The sequence below is a fragment of the Plectropomus leopardus genome, chromosome 10, assembly GCF_026936395.1.
Source record: "Plectropomus leopardus strain MGB_pleo_1.0 chromosome 10, ASM2693639v1, whole genome shotgun sequence".
NCBI lineage: Eukaryota > Metazoa > Chordata > Actinopteri > Perciformes > Serranidae > Plectropomus > Plectropomus leopardus.
Window position 1 is genome coordinate 35,264,912 of NC_142185.1, and position 14,931 is coordinate 35,279,842.

Here is a 14,931-nt window from a genome sequence, read left to right on the forward strand (position 1 = left end):
AAACATTATCACAGTCAGATTAACTGCGTTGCGACTGTGGCTGAAGTCTCAGAGTCTGATACCTCAAAACCTGGACAGATTAAACTCAATCTATATTATTATGACGGCTAAATAACACGAGAGGAATGAGAGAAAATGTGAACTTCTTGAAGAGGAACAACTTCATAATACTGTACTGCATTTTTACAAAGTTTGTGATTTGCTAGAGAGAGATTTCAAAGAAAAAGTCAAAATTAAAACAGCAGAAGCTGAGATATCCTGATTTTTGCTCCAAAAACACCATGTCGAACCTTCCCACAATCCAGTATGGCAGCTAATTTTATTAGACGCTTACACCCTAGTTTGTAACACACACTTTCCGTTAAAAAAATGCGTAATCTAGCAGGGATTATTTTTATGACATTTATTTTTTTTCTCTCTCCAGATCTAAAAAAATTGAAGTGTAACTTTTTTGCAATCTGTGTCGTAATCCCCGAGACTTTCACAAAAAAATAAGTCAAAACGGTGGAGTGCTCCTTTAAGTGGTGACACAGTCCTTGACTGAAACAAAGTGGGTCCATCCTTAAAGTAGGAAATATTTTAAGACCACTTTAATGAAGGAATTGGGATTCAAATGAGGTCTGTATTAACACACATCTACCCGTAAAGTTCAGTCTGTTTGGACAGACACGATGACCGAGGGGCGTAAAAACACAACAGGAAGAGGACACACTGCGAGTTCTCTGACACAGCTGTCTACCTACGTTAATGCCCTGCTTCCCTTTCCGTAGGTACGGCCTCAAGACCAAATTCCTGCAGCGGATTAAGGTGAAATACCTCGAATCTGACTTCCCTATAAGGACTGAAATACAGCAGCAAGGCAGATGAAGTCATCTCCTCATTTAAACACGTCGGGCTACCGGAGAACACCGGGGGTTAAAGAGTGCAGGCAGGGGTCTCCCAAAAAGCACTACTTAAAGAATTAGTCCAGTATTTTTTAAACTGGGCCATATTTTCCCATGACTTTGTGTCTGAGTGACTAATAGGAACAACTATTTTTAAAAGTGGTCCAGTATTGAGCATTGGTTACAGGCTGCAATGTAACCACTTGGGGCATTTGTGCATCGTTAATTTACGTCCACTAAAAGTGTTTGTTTTTGCCACTGACAGGCTCAGATTCAGTACATCAAATTACATTAATCTCTACTATACAAAACCTTATTACACTATGTTACAGTACACCACATTAACCCGCAAAATATGGTACTAAACTACACTGGTATCTTAAAATACTTTAGAGCATAGCACAATACTAAAATAATAGTGCTCTCACATTTTGGACTACGTAGAAACAGTCAGTATTTAACCCTTTGAAACCTGGAGCAGCATCACTTTCCTTGTGCTGTTTTCGGACACCTTTCAAAAATACTTATGTCTTTGATCGCTGAGCAATTTGGTGCAATTTCTTCCAAAAACGAGAAAGAAATTGAAAAAGAAATTGGTAGATACAGGAAATTATTTATTTTTTAAAAACATTTGAAAAAATGGCAAGATTCTTTCTTTCTTTTTTTTCTGGGTAATTTTCTTGTAATTTTTTAGAGATGCAAATCAATGGTTTTGTCATGACACCATATTATATATCGATAATTTGGGCAATGATATTATATTTGCCGATATCACAAAGTCTGCCTCAATATGATTTTGATTCGATTCGATTTAGGGGTCGGCGATCGATATGAGCCAATTTCTTCAGCTCATTTAACATCTTCAAAAACATGGATTAATAACTTTAAACAAAAGTATAAAAGCTAAATAATAACTGTCAAGTATCACAGACAAAACAACCATCTCCTGTAATTCACGTTTCCCCCACGTATACAACATGCTAACATTATTAGCATAAGCCTATGGCATTTTACATTGCATAAATTAGCTTAGCAGCTAGCGGACTTTTCCTCTACTCGTGACTTATTTACTTTACATTAATTCATTTTTCCTCTTACTCACTGCAGGTTTAAATCACTATCTTCCAACAGAACAACACAGACAGATTTCAGTTTGCATGTTTTTTTCAGTCCAACATTGTTGAAACAGAACGGCTAATATCGTCAGCAAGAGGCTAGAGAAATAAGATGCCTGACATGTACGGCGTGTTTGTTTACATACGACATGTGCCCTGCCTGTTAACCCCGAGTTTCTCCAAAAACAAAACATTTCCACACTGATTTATTCCCGAGTAGATGACTAGTCTGCCGCTTAAAACACACAGAAACTGTTATGATAAATCAGAATCGTACGCCAACACAAACATTTTTACCAAGTATACAGTTTGTGATTAAGTGGCTCTTACACTATAATTATGGTAAGATTGTTGCTTTTAAGGTAACATATCGAAAAGTGCACCCCCCCAAAAATCATGTCTACTCAATCTATTTTATGACAACATTTTTTTTTTTTTACTTTTTTAAAAATGAACTGGCATGATGCGTACCATAGAGAGTTAAGATTCAGAGCCACAAAAGTTTTTAAAAAAGTAAAACTTTAATGTTCTCCGCCCAGCCGGAGCAGCAGAAGTTTTTGGAACATAAATACCATTCAGTTATACACTGGACCACACTCTCGGAGCACAGAGTATACTCTGGGCACAGATGGAGCAGCAGAACATCAGGCGCTGTGAGCGTGAAACATCACAATTCATGCACCGCGTCTAAATGTGCTTTAATTTATTTGTGCAGCAGCTTCTCCTCTCATCCAGTGCACCCCCCCAAAAATCATGTCTACTCAATGTATTTTGACAAAAAAAACTTTACTTTTTAAAAATTAACTGGCATGATGCGTACCATAGAGGGTTACGATTCAGAGCCACAGAAGTTAAAAAAGAGGAAAAACTTGAATGTTTTCCGCCCAGCCGGAGCAGCAGAAGTAACTTTGCTCTAGTTGGATGTTCTATTTTCTTTTTTGTCCCTCCTTGGCCTCCATAGTTCCTTTCCTTGTCTTCGTCTCCTTCCTGTTGCCAAGTAGGCCAGAAGTGATCTATAAATAGTCCCCCTCAGCCTGCCTCTGTGCTGCTCCTCTGCTAAACTGTGAGACACCGAGTCAGTCCTGTGCCAGAGAGACACGAGTAACCTGAGCACCATGTACCTTACACCCACACTGCCCGGCCACCGACAGGGCGACACACACACCCCGACTCTAAACTACACACACACACACACACACTTACACAATGGACAAAGGCCCAGGCGGTTCAAATGAGTCCAGCAGCTGTGGCTGGGGGATAAGAGCGGAGCAGGAGTTCCCTGGAAGGTTAAATGAAGAGAGCAGAGCGAGCCGACGTCCTGTCTTTGACGACAAACGGTCAAACTGCTCGCTCACATTCAAAAATCACCGTCTACAAACTTACTCCTTTAAACGCTACAGCCTCTTTTTTCACTTCACAGCTCCAGAGCACTTGGTCCTAAACCAATTAGCGGCCCCCTCTGGGCCTCACGGAGGTTTCTGTGTAATTAATCTGATAAAAATGCTCGACTTTCCACCTCCTTTTCTGCTTAGCTTAATTGTTTTAAAAGTGTTAAAGATTCGTAAAATGACAAACCTAAGAGGGCTGCTAATTTAGTCCTAAATATTGGATTGTGCCGTGATCCATTTCACCGACATTCTTGGGATCAAATAACAGGGTTTCCCCACACATTTAGTTATTTAGTTCATTACTCTTTGAGCGATATCAACCTTAAACCTTTAAACCTTTGACCCTGAGTTAAATAGTGTGATTTCGTTCTGCGAAAATGGCAATGAGGTAAAAATGTGCCAAAACTTGCAAGAGATCAGTAGAACAGGCTAAAGAAAATCTTAATAATTATCATAATTGCATATTTAAAATTATGTTACTGAATTACTCAAATTTTAGGGCACTTTTTCTGTTCATTTAATTTGTTTGTTTTTTACAGGTTTTCCTTTCTTCTTTTTAATTTTCAGGGTATTTTTGTTCTTTTTTTACTAATTTCTTGAACCTTTTGGACTACTTTGGTCAAGTTTCAAAGGGTTAAATCAAATTTCATGATGAATGAAATAAATTGAGAAAACTGGGAAAATCAGTGGTCTCATAAATTGGATCAGGAAATACCTAAAACTGTCAAAAAAAAAAAAAGAATCATCAGAATTAAATATTTAAAATTATATTACAAAATTGTTATAATTTTGAAGCACTTTTCCAGTTTATTTCCTTGTTTGTATTTTGTTTTCTTTGTCCTTTTCTTTCGTTCTATCTAATTTTTGGGTCATTTATTCTTTTGTTGCTCATTGCCTTTGTCCCATGTTTTTGAAAGAAATCAAGACAATTTGCCCAAGTTTAAGAGGGCTAAAACATCTGCTGCCACATATTGACCGCGTAATTTTGGAGCTGAACCATTCATTCAGAGCGCTATTGGAACATAAATACCATTCAGTTATACACTGGACCGTGCTCTCGGAGCACAGAGTATACTCTGGGCACAGATGGAGCAGCAGGTGAAACATCAAAATTCATCCACCGCATCTAAAGGTGCTTTATTTTATTTGGAGCAGTTGCTCCTCTCATCCACCACTCTGATCGGCTCTGATCGGATCAACAGATCAGTTAACCACGCCCACAAGTCAAACTCCTGAAACTGCGAACTCATGAGGACCTCTGTCTGCAAAAACAGCAAAATCTCCAAATTTACAGAGGGGACAGAGAATAATGTATAAGGGTGAGAATAATGTATCTTGTGTGTATTACACACACAAGATTTAAAAATGGGAAGTTAAATGAACAGGGCTGCAAGTAATAACTATTTTCAACCATTTTTTTTTAACAAAATGCAACTAACATATTCCTTCAGAACACAAAGAAATAAAACATATGGCAAAAAATACAGGACTGGCCCTTCAAAAGAAAAGCTCTGTGCCAAAAATTCGCTGTACCTCAAAATGGAGTGTCTTTTTTAGAAACAGAGCGGACGCACAGCCCACTTTTGGACCCCAAACCACTAGTTGGGAACCACTGGTCTAAAACATCAAAAAATAGTTAATGATAATCAAGTGCTGTCCACAAATGTCTTATTTTGTCTTAATTCAAAACATTTATCGGTTATTAAAATAGTTAGATACATTTTCAGTTGATATACTTAATAGTAATATTAGTTTCAAGGCTTTTTTTTTTATTACAGAGTCCTCTGAGGCTCCAAAAAGTCCTCCTGATTTTTTCTTTTCTTTTTTCTTGCTGAAGCTCAAATGGGAACTTCTTCGTCTTTGCATGACTCTGTCTGACAAACGCTTGCCAGGTACTAAATCAGTGCTGCTTACGGATGTTTAAGGATTTCTCAGTTTAATATGCACAAAAACTGAAGTGTGTGGTTTTCACGGCAAGTTATGTTCCTGTTTCTTGGCCAGATTCAGTCACTTACGGGAGTCTTGTGGTCACCTCGACTCTGACAAGTAACTGTATGAATTTAAAGGGACAGTTCACCCACAAAAAATAAATAGATAACATTTAAAAAATTCCTCTTAGCCGTAGAGATGTCAGCCTTCTCTCCAATATTGTGGAACTAAATGGCACTTGGCTTGTGGGGCTCAAAGCACAAAAATAAAAATTAAAAAATAAATAAAAATTTAAAAAATATATATACATAACATTAAAAAAAAAAGATAAAATTGAAAACAAATTGCTCAACAGCAATGTCTTGTTCCACAAATCATGATCTGGTTACACAACATAATCCGCAGAGCTTATTTGAGAAGTTTCATGTACTTTCTTTCCATCGAACTTCACCCAACAAATGTATCACAGTTTTTTTTGTTTATTTCATCTTTATTTAAGCAGGATGTCCATCTATAATTGACCCACAACCCAATTTTGGACCACGACTCACCAGTTGGGAACCACTGGGTTACACAATATCCAAATCCCATTTAATTTTCATATTTCCGCATGTATGAGAAACAAGTTTCCAACAATGCTCCCAGAGCTTTCCTGAAAGTACTGTGGTTTCTGCCCACTCAGATGACTTGTACTTCCTTTTGAGAAACACTCGTTCCTCCTTTCTGAAAGACTGATTGAGACTTTAACGGGAAGTTTGCCACACGGTGCTGTAGATAAGGGAATCTCTACCTCTGAACGTGCTGCAGAAGTGGAGACACTGGTTTGCAGAGATAATATCTGCACATAATTGCGTACCATACTCCGATGCAGCACCTCGGCTCTGCAATGTTGTGTCCTGTTCTGTCCAAAGCAGAAGCTGAATGTAATCGAGGTAATTGTGTGTAAATTACTGGCCTCAACAACATCACTTAACATCCCCTGTACCCACTTGACACATGTATACCTCCCCGTGTATGTGGTCCACTTTTACAAAGGAGATCACAGACAGTGGAATTACCCCTTCCCCCCGACCGCATTGTAATTTTCACATCACACGGTGAAATTTTAGCATGTGGTGGGAGTCGGAGGATGAAGAGCACAGAGTTACAATTACACCAAACACAGAGAGGGCGATGTACCAAAAGAGCTCAACGGAGAGATTCAGTACGTTTACATGATGTTTGAAAAAGCCGGATTAATGGTATTTGTCCAAAGTTAATTGGACTAAACCAAATTTCTTGAAATTACACCCAGATACTTGATTGGAAGTCAAGATATTTTGTCATAGAAACAACAAAATCAGACTTTAACTGGACTCTGTGATTTGTAAGTGCTGTTTTATTGTAAATAAAAAAAGTCTCATCTCAGCCACCGACACAGAAGCTAAATAATGTCCTGCTGTGGACGGGGCCGCAGCAACACATATTTTAACCACCTAAAAAAATGAATCTGAGTGTTGACTGTATTTGAATCTTGCCTCCTCTTTATCTTCCACAGCAGCTGATGGAGGCAGCGGCAGAGCAGCAGCTCCTCTGTTCAGTGGAGTAAAATGACTGTTTTTCTTAATGGGGTTTGTTGTTTTTGATATAACGATCTCAAATCCCGGTCAGTAAGGGCTGTCTTACAGCGAGCTAAAGCAGTGAAAATTTTTGAAATATAGCATATACTTATAGAGTTTTCTCAGCTTCTTTCGATTATATGCATGTGACACCGCGGCTTTCTACCCCTAAATTACTGTAAATAAACATTATGATTGTGATTGGGACTACATCATAGACTGCAGAAATAATAAAGGTTTATTGCAACCAGCTAAAAGGGGGAACATCTCCACACATCAAGAAATCGATTCTCTCCGGTGCTCGTATACCGGGATTAGTAGACCAATGAAATGACCTAATCGAGCTCCGACCGTAGCTCCACTAAACTGTGCATGTAAACGTACTGAGTGGTCTCTAAAAGACTCGATTGTTGTGGATGCCCAGGCTCCTCCAGTCGTACTCTGGAATTAAAAATGAGTGGGTAATGGAGGTATAACAGAGTTTAACTGCATGGACTGATTCCTACAAACAGTGAGCTTCTCTCAGCGGCGCGTCGGCTCAGACCCACGGCAGATAAGTGAGCAGACGTCTTTATGGGCCGACCAATTACAGTCACAGCAGTTTAGTCTTATCAGTCATGAGCTCAAATTGCCAGATGGGTTGGTTTTCCTCTGGCAAGCTGAGATATCTCGCTTTTTGTGTGTGCGCACGTGTGTGTGCACATGCATATGAAGGGTCCTGATTCTGTAGTAAAAGCTGTAATATTGGCAGCGCAGAGAGAGATGAGAGATACGGTCTTTTTAAGGCCTAACAGGGAGGGAGAACTGACAATAACTCCCTCGGTGTCAGTGCGGGTGTTTGCTCTGTTGTTAGATATTTGTTTTTAATCCAAAAAAAAAAAAAAACAAACAAGCATGAGTTATTTACCCTTTGAACCCTGGATTGCCATGCTGCGTTCAGACGCCTTTGACCAGCATTTAAACCTTTGAATCAGGAGCGCATTTATGTGATGTCATCTATTTTAATTCATTGATTTTAGTTTATCTTTTAATTAATTAATTTATTTATTATCATTTATTTTAATTTTATTCTATCTTGATCGTGTTTAATTCTGTTATTAGTACTATTATTGTTTATTCTTGTTCGAAGCAATTTGTAAACTCTGTTTCTAAAGGTGCTATAAAGAATTCAATAATAATAATAATAATAGTAATAATAAACATTGAAAATGGTATAACTAATAATGGTCTCAGAAATTGCTAAAGAATTTGTAAAAGATAAGAAAATGACCTGAAAATTAGCTTAAAAAGAGAGAGAGGGAATCCTTAGAAAATTATTTAATAACTTGGGACAAGTATTGAGAAAACTATATTTGTAATTAATATAATTATACTTTTAAAATTATGTCACAGAAAAACATATTTCTGTTATTATTCATATTTATTATTATTATTTTATCACTTTTTTCAGGTTATTTCCCTTTTTTTCCACTTCTCTTGTTTTTTGTGCTAATTTCAGGTGATTTTCTTGCAGATTTTTACTAATTTCTTACTATTTGTTGTTCAGCTGCAGCAGGCTCCAGCGTGCCATCAGCTCTCAATCACTCAGCTACAGCGTTAGTCACGTTTATGAGCTCTCCTGAGCCGCAACAGCACGTCTGAAGAGACAGAGAGAGCTGAGAGATGACAGCAAAGAGGAGGCTGTTATTGCGCCTCACACACGGGGCTGCAGCTCAAACTAAAGGCGGTGCTTCCGTATTTTCACAATACCTGCAAACCACGGCGTCACCACCACAACCGCAAAGAGCACAGCGCTGCCTCTGTGGGAGGGTTTGCATTAACTCTCAAGTTGCGCAAATTTAAATTGCAAATAAAAAAATATGCCTGATGGAAACGTGTCAATTTTGAAAAAAAAAAAAACCTCCAATTTATCGCAAAAAAAAAGTTTTTATGCTCGCATGAGGTGGTGTTTCAGGTGATTTCACAAAACTGCACTTTTCAGGTCACGTGACGCTATGGCTCCGTGCTCGTCAGCAGGAACTGGCTCCCTCGATTCAAAAGTCCTAAACCGATTATAGCCTAAACTTCGTGAATACAGTCTATTCTTAACTCTCTAAAATGTTTATCATTTAGAAAAGTCTTGATGATTTTGGGACCGTCGGTCTTACTGTTTCCGGCGGTGAACGCTGCCGTTCAGAGGGAAACTCCGGCACATCGTCGCTCTTTACGAAGCCTCGGTATCCAGCCTGGGAGTTCAGGTGTTTTTACGGGACTTTGTTCAATAAACAGGTGATGACAGATCCGATATTGGGTGTCTTCCGTCCATATTTTATCAATATGTCGATGATAAAAGTACATTAGCATCGATGCTAAACGCCATTTTGGTTTCCCATAGTTCCTTTGGCGAGGTCAGAGGTTTGTTTCGGTCTTGTCCGCCAATCGGAAGACGATCAGACGCTTTGTATCCGCCTACGTAGGTACACGTCATCTGAAGCAAACTGCACTGTGATTGGCCGAATCCTCCTGCATTAGAATAAACGCTGGTAGCCCTATACTACTACTACTACTACTACTACTACTACTACTACTACTACTACTACTACTATAACTAATACTAATAATAATGATGATGATAATAATAATAATGATACTACTACTACTACTACTATAACTAATACTAATAATAATGATGATAATAATAATAATAATGATGATACTACTACTACTACTACTACTACTACTACTAATAATAATAATAATGATGATAATAATAATAATAATGATACTACTACTACTACTACTACTAATAATAATAATAATAATAATAATAATAATAATAATAATAATGATAGTAATAATAATAATAATAGTAATGAGACAGGGGTAAATCAGGAGACAGTGTAACAGGCAGCAGGGCCTCATTTGGACGTTAACCCTGTGTTGACTGCAGGCAGGAGAATCGGGGCCCTCTCTGAAGTGTCAGGAGTGTGTGTGGCCCTCTGCAGCATCACAGGAGATAATGGGATACACAAACAACTGCAAAAAAATGATGGGACTTTTTTTGGAAAAGTTTGTCCATTTTTTGAACTATAATAATTGTTTATTTAATAATTTATAAATGTTTATTTTTTCACTTTCTGATTCCCAACACTTGGGAAAAAGGTTTTCTGCAACAAAAAAGCTTGTATATACTAAAACCTCCATAATTTCATACACACTTTGCTTTCTGAACATAATATGCCACTGGCAAAACAGACTGGAGTATCGAGTAATCGGGAATCAATTTTGAATCAAGAATCGACTCTGATCGAATCGTGACCCCAAGAATCGAAATAGAATTGAATCGTGAGATACTGAAAGATTCACATCACTCAGTAGAAACACAGTCATCTCACAATTATGTTTTATCGCCATTTTGAAAATATCACTTAAGTTTTGCGCAAATTTGTAATGAAAACCCACCAAATGTATCTCAAACACAGACAGATATCCAATCAAACAGTAAAACTAAGCAGTGCTGATAGAAAATCAATCAACATTATGTCACTGCACTGCCTATTTCTCTCCTAAAATGTTTTCAGAGAAGACTTTAACACCCTGTTTATCCATAACAGTGCAGCTTTGTAAAGGAAGTGGCGGCCATACTGCTTCCTGCACAGGAAAAAATGGAAGCTGGTAAAAACTAATATACGTCACTACAAATATAAGTCACGAGTCTTGCCTCAAATGCTCTCAGAAACCAGTTTTAGCTCACCGTTTCACTGTAACATGAGATTCGGCCGGCCGCCATTGTGTTTGACGGACAAGGTCGGATTACATCACTCAAAATCAGGGACGTTGATTGTTTATTGCTCTGATGCATTCTTGTAGGTTTTCTACCTTTTAAGCAAAAGTCAAAGCCAGAGGCCTTTTCCTCTATAGTCTCTGGTCGTGTAGCGCCAATTTCAAAAGTTTCTGCGTCTTTCTACAGCGGAGACGGACTGGAAATCATTTGAAGTACTTCTTTAATTTCTAACATGCATTTACAAGAACACATGTGAAAGGAGGAGGGAAATGACAGAGTTTGATGCTCACATGATGAGTATCAGATTCCCTCTCTGTGCGGTCAAATCCCATTACTCCGTCTGACGGGAGGAGAACACGAGGCGGATAAATGACACTCGATATCTCCTCTCTGCTTCACTTCAGCAGCTCAACAACAACAACTATTTACAGCTGCCTATATATTGATTTTCTGTGATGGGTTTGTAAGTGGCTATCAACTATGGAAAGTTAGCTCCAAATAACCGTGATGATTTCAGTCACTCAGTATCGATTTTTTCATTATATACATTATTAATATCTAAAATATAAATTAAAGTTTTGGCAACCTTCCAGAATAATAAAATCAATTGTTTTTTCAGTCCACTGGATACATTTTGCAGATACAAAAATGACTGAAGCGAGATGAACAGACTTGTCTTTTACATTAGACAGATTTGGAGAGAATTTGCAGATGAAGAAACGTTAATAAATCAAAATATACGTTATCACAATACATGTTAGTTCAATACTCAGCACAGTTTTTCCACAGAATCAGAAACTTGTGTAGCGGTAGCTGCAGACGAGGGGAGTTTTTTTTTTTTCTATCTTGTGTGTGTTTTGTGTAAGCCTGTCACAAAAAAAAATTTTGTGAACGACATATTTTTCCAGAAAACATTGCAATCAATGATATTATTGTCTACGTTGTTTTAAGACCATTTTATGCCACTGATATAAAATAATAATAAGTGTAATAATGCAAGTACATCTTTTCAAAGATATATTTTAAGTCAAGAATATTCAATATTCAAATTGAAATGTGAAAAAAAATTAAAATATCCAAAATAAACAACAAACAACAAACAATAATAAAATAAACCGCACAAAAAATATAAAACATTTAGCACAGGAGATGGCAGTTTTTGTTGCTACTGTTGTCAAACAAAGTGTGTGCATGTGTCCCCTATTTATTCTCCTTTTTGGAAAAATATGCTTTTTTTTAGTTGTTAAATTGGACATTTCTGCACACTTACATTGTATGTTTACACAATGTTAGAAAAATCCGAATTATTATGTTAGTCCAACTAAAACTGGACTTTTAAAATAGATGCAAACGTGTTAGACTGAAATCATATTAAGTTTAATTTCTTGAAGTCGTACTAACGGCCTTAAAGCAGTTTGGGTTTGATTCGCTCTTCGTGTATATGCCTCAGTCAGACCTGGTTCGGCGTAATCGTTCTGTGCATGCTCCCCAGTCTCTGTGCCGGGCTTTGATCCGGAAGTCGAACAGCATTAATTCGTAGACCAGAACCAAAAAAAAACAACAAAAAAGAGAAGAAAACAAAGCACGACAAAGGTACGACGTAAAGTCAATGGGAAGAAGATCCAAAAGCAACTAGATGAAAGGGGGCATATCTCCACCTGCTTTGGCGGAGTCAGACATACGTCCATAAATAAACGGACTCTCCTCCAGTGCTTGTATACTGGGACAAAGACAGAAGTCCAATTAAATGACCAAATCAAGCTTTGACCGCAGCTCCACTTTACTGTGCATGTAAACCTACTGAGTGTATTTTCCTTCTCACTCCTTGCATGCTTTGATTTACCGTCATTTACCTTGAAATTTTCCCAAAATTACATGAAAACACAGAGGTTGCACAGCTGAGAAGACAGCGGATGAGACCTGCAGCGGTTTACGTCCCCCTTCAACCAAACCAGCTGTCTTACAGGCAACACGGCCCCGGAGTCAACCAATAAGGGACGAAAGATGTGGTCGCCTGTGGCAACCAAAGAACCACAGAGATAGTGGACGGACAGGGATGGACACGGACAATGTGATGGCCGAGCGTACACATACATGCATTTGCACACAAACACACACACATACACACACACACAGTCCAGAGCTGAGCAAACAACCCAGTGGAACAACACTCAGTGAGTCAGTGCCTGCATGATCCATTAGTAACTCTCAGCACACACACACACACACACACACACACACACAGAAAAAACTCACTGACCCGCACGACAACAACTCTGAGACCTTTGTTAGCACGATGTCAGCGCGCTAAACACACTGATACAATCACAGGAGAAGTGCTTCGCGCCAGTATGATAGCGGCATTAACTCGTGAGACATGTAGCCTGCTGTGCGTAGTTTGGCAGGACAGATCAGGTCCGTCCGGGCTCTCTGCCGGCCATGCAATTCACATCCCTTTAGCATAACGTCCGTAACTGCAGTCAGAGCGGACTAATCGTGACTCAACATGACTTTTAAAACTCCTGCCGTAACTTCAGAGGCGAGAGGTGAGTAAAGAAGAAGGCGAGCGTGGAAAAATCAACTTACAATCAGTCAACAAACATCAGCTGAGGGACATCAGGATGGATCCGTGTTTACTCTTAATACTGGCTATAATATCACCCTTTAACAGTGAAAGTCAGTTTACAGCCTGCAGGCCAAATCTGGTCCCTGATATGTGCCAGCCGCCCCCCAAACATTTTAATTCACAATAAATATAAAGAGATTCACACTGGGAATTGTTTTGTACTTTTAGTAATCATAAGGTGTCAGAGAGCTTAAAACAGCATCAAAATAGAGCCTGTTTATCAAAAAAGTGCCCGTGGAAGATCTCACACACCTCCCAACAGAGGTCCCAGCTGAGCCCCTAATGTCCTACAATCCTGGAAACTTCCTGAAATTATAGAAACATCCTAAAATCCTGGAATTTTCCTGAAATCATAAAACATCCTTAAGTCCTGTAAATGTCCTAAAATCATCCTACAATCCTGAAAATGTCCTGAAATACTTTAAAAATGTGCTCAAATCCTAGAAATGTTCTTAAATATGAGAAATGTCCTAAAATCCTAGAAATGTCCTTAAACCCTGACAACGTTCTGGTATCCTAGAAACATTTGAAAATCCTAGAAACATCCTAAATTTCTCCAAACGTCCTAAAATCCCCAAAGCGTCCTCAAATCAGGTAAACTTCCTAAAATCCTAGAAATGTCCTATAATCCTCAAACCATGTCTGGGGCTGTTGTGGCCCCTGGCCTCTTCTCATTTTGCAAAAGTGGCCCCCAAACAGCACAGGCTGAGTATTCCTGGTTTAAACTCCCGACTGGGCTCAACATAAAAATGTTTAAAGTATAAACTGAAAGTGAATCAATGTAGCACAAATTTCTTCACCTATAACTTATTATTTATCAGGTTAAAGTACCAAAAATGTGCTTGTTTTATCTTCTTAAATGTGAGACTAAACTGATCATCTTTGTTGTTTTTAATGTTGCAGACAAAAAAAAGTGAAAACTGTTCCCATCAGGCTCCAGCAACGTCTGACGTAGACCAAACTGCTAAAAATGTATGAAAAATTGGTGATTAATCGAAAATGACTGTTCATTGCAGCTGTGCAGCACGTCCTCTAGGTAGCGCTGCACTCACTGAAGAGGAAATTTGCATATGAAGGTATATTGAGACATTCTCGTGCCCCACGTCTCTAAATATACCCTCGTGCTGAATAATGTAGATGGGGCGGAGTGGGGCAGTCAATAATTAAGTGGATCCATTGGTGTGGGAGGACGACACTCATTTACAGTGTCAAAGATAAGTGGGCCAAGAAAGCTTGGGTGTCAGAGGGAAGAAACGGCACAAACAGCATCCTCTTACCGAGACCTGCATGTTAGCAGGATGCAGTGGAGCGGGTTTTATTTGTAAATATTACTATTGAGGATGATTAAATCTACTATTCGTACATTGAAAATAGAAACTATTTGTTTTAAATAAAGGAAAAAACTAAGGTCCAGACTGCCTTAAATTTTTAAGTTGACTGAACTTGAGAAGACAAGTCGAATCATTACAAAATTACCTCAACTTATCTTCTCAAATTCAGTCAACTTAAAAACCAAAGGCAGCCTGGACGATGGCGTTTGCAGTTAAAACGTTAGTTTCTTTTTGCAGTGATATGCTGTCTGACATTACAGTTACGCTGAGAGGAGCGGGAGAAACATGTAAACGAGG

General features: G+C 38.5%; 1 protein-coding gene across 8 annotated transcripts in view; it reads right to left on the reverse strand.

Moving 5' to 3' along the window:
- dgkh (diacylglycerol kinase, eta) overlaps positions 1-14,931 on the reverse strand; it is an 85,474-nt gene that overhangs the window by 66,116 nt on the left and 4,427 nt on the right. The window lies entirely within an intron of this gene.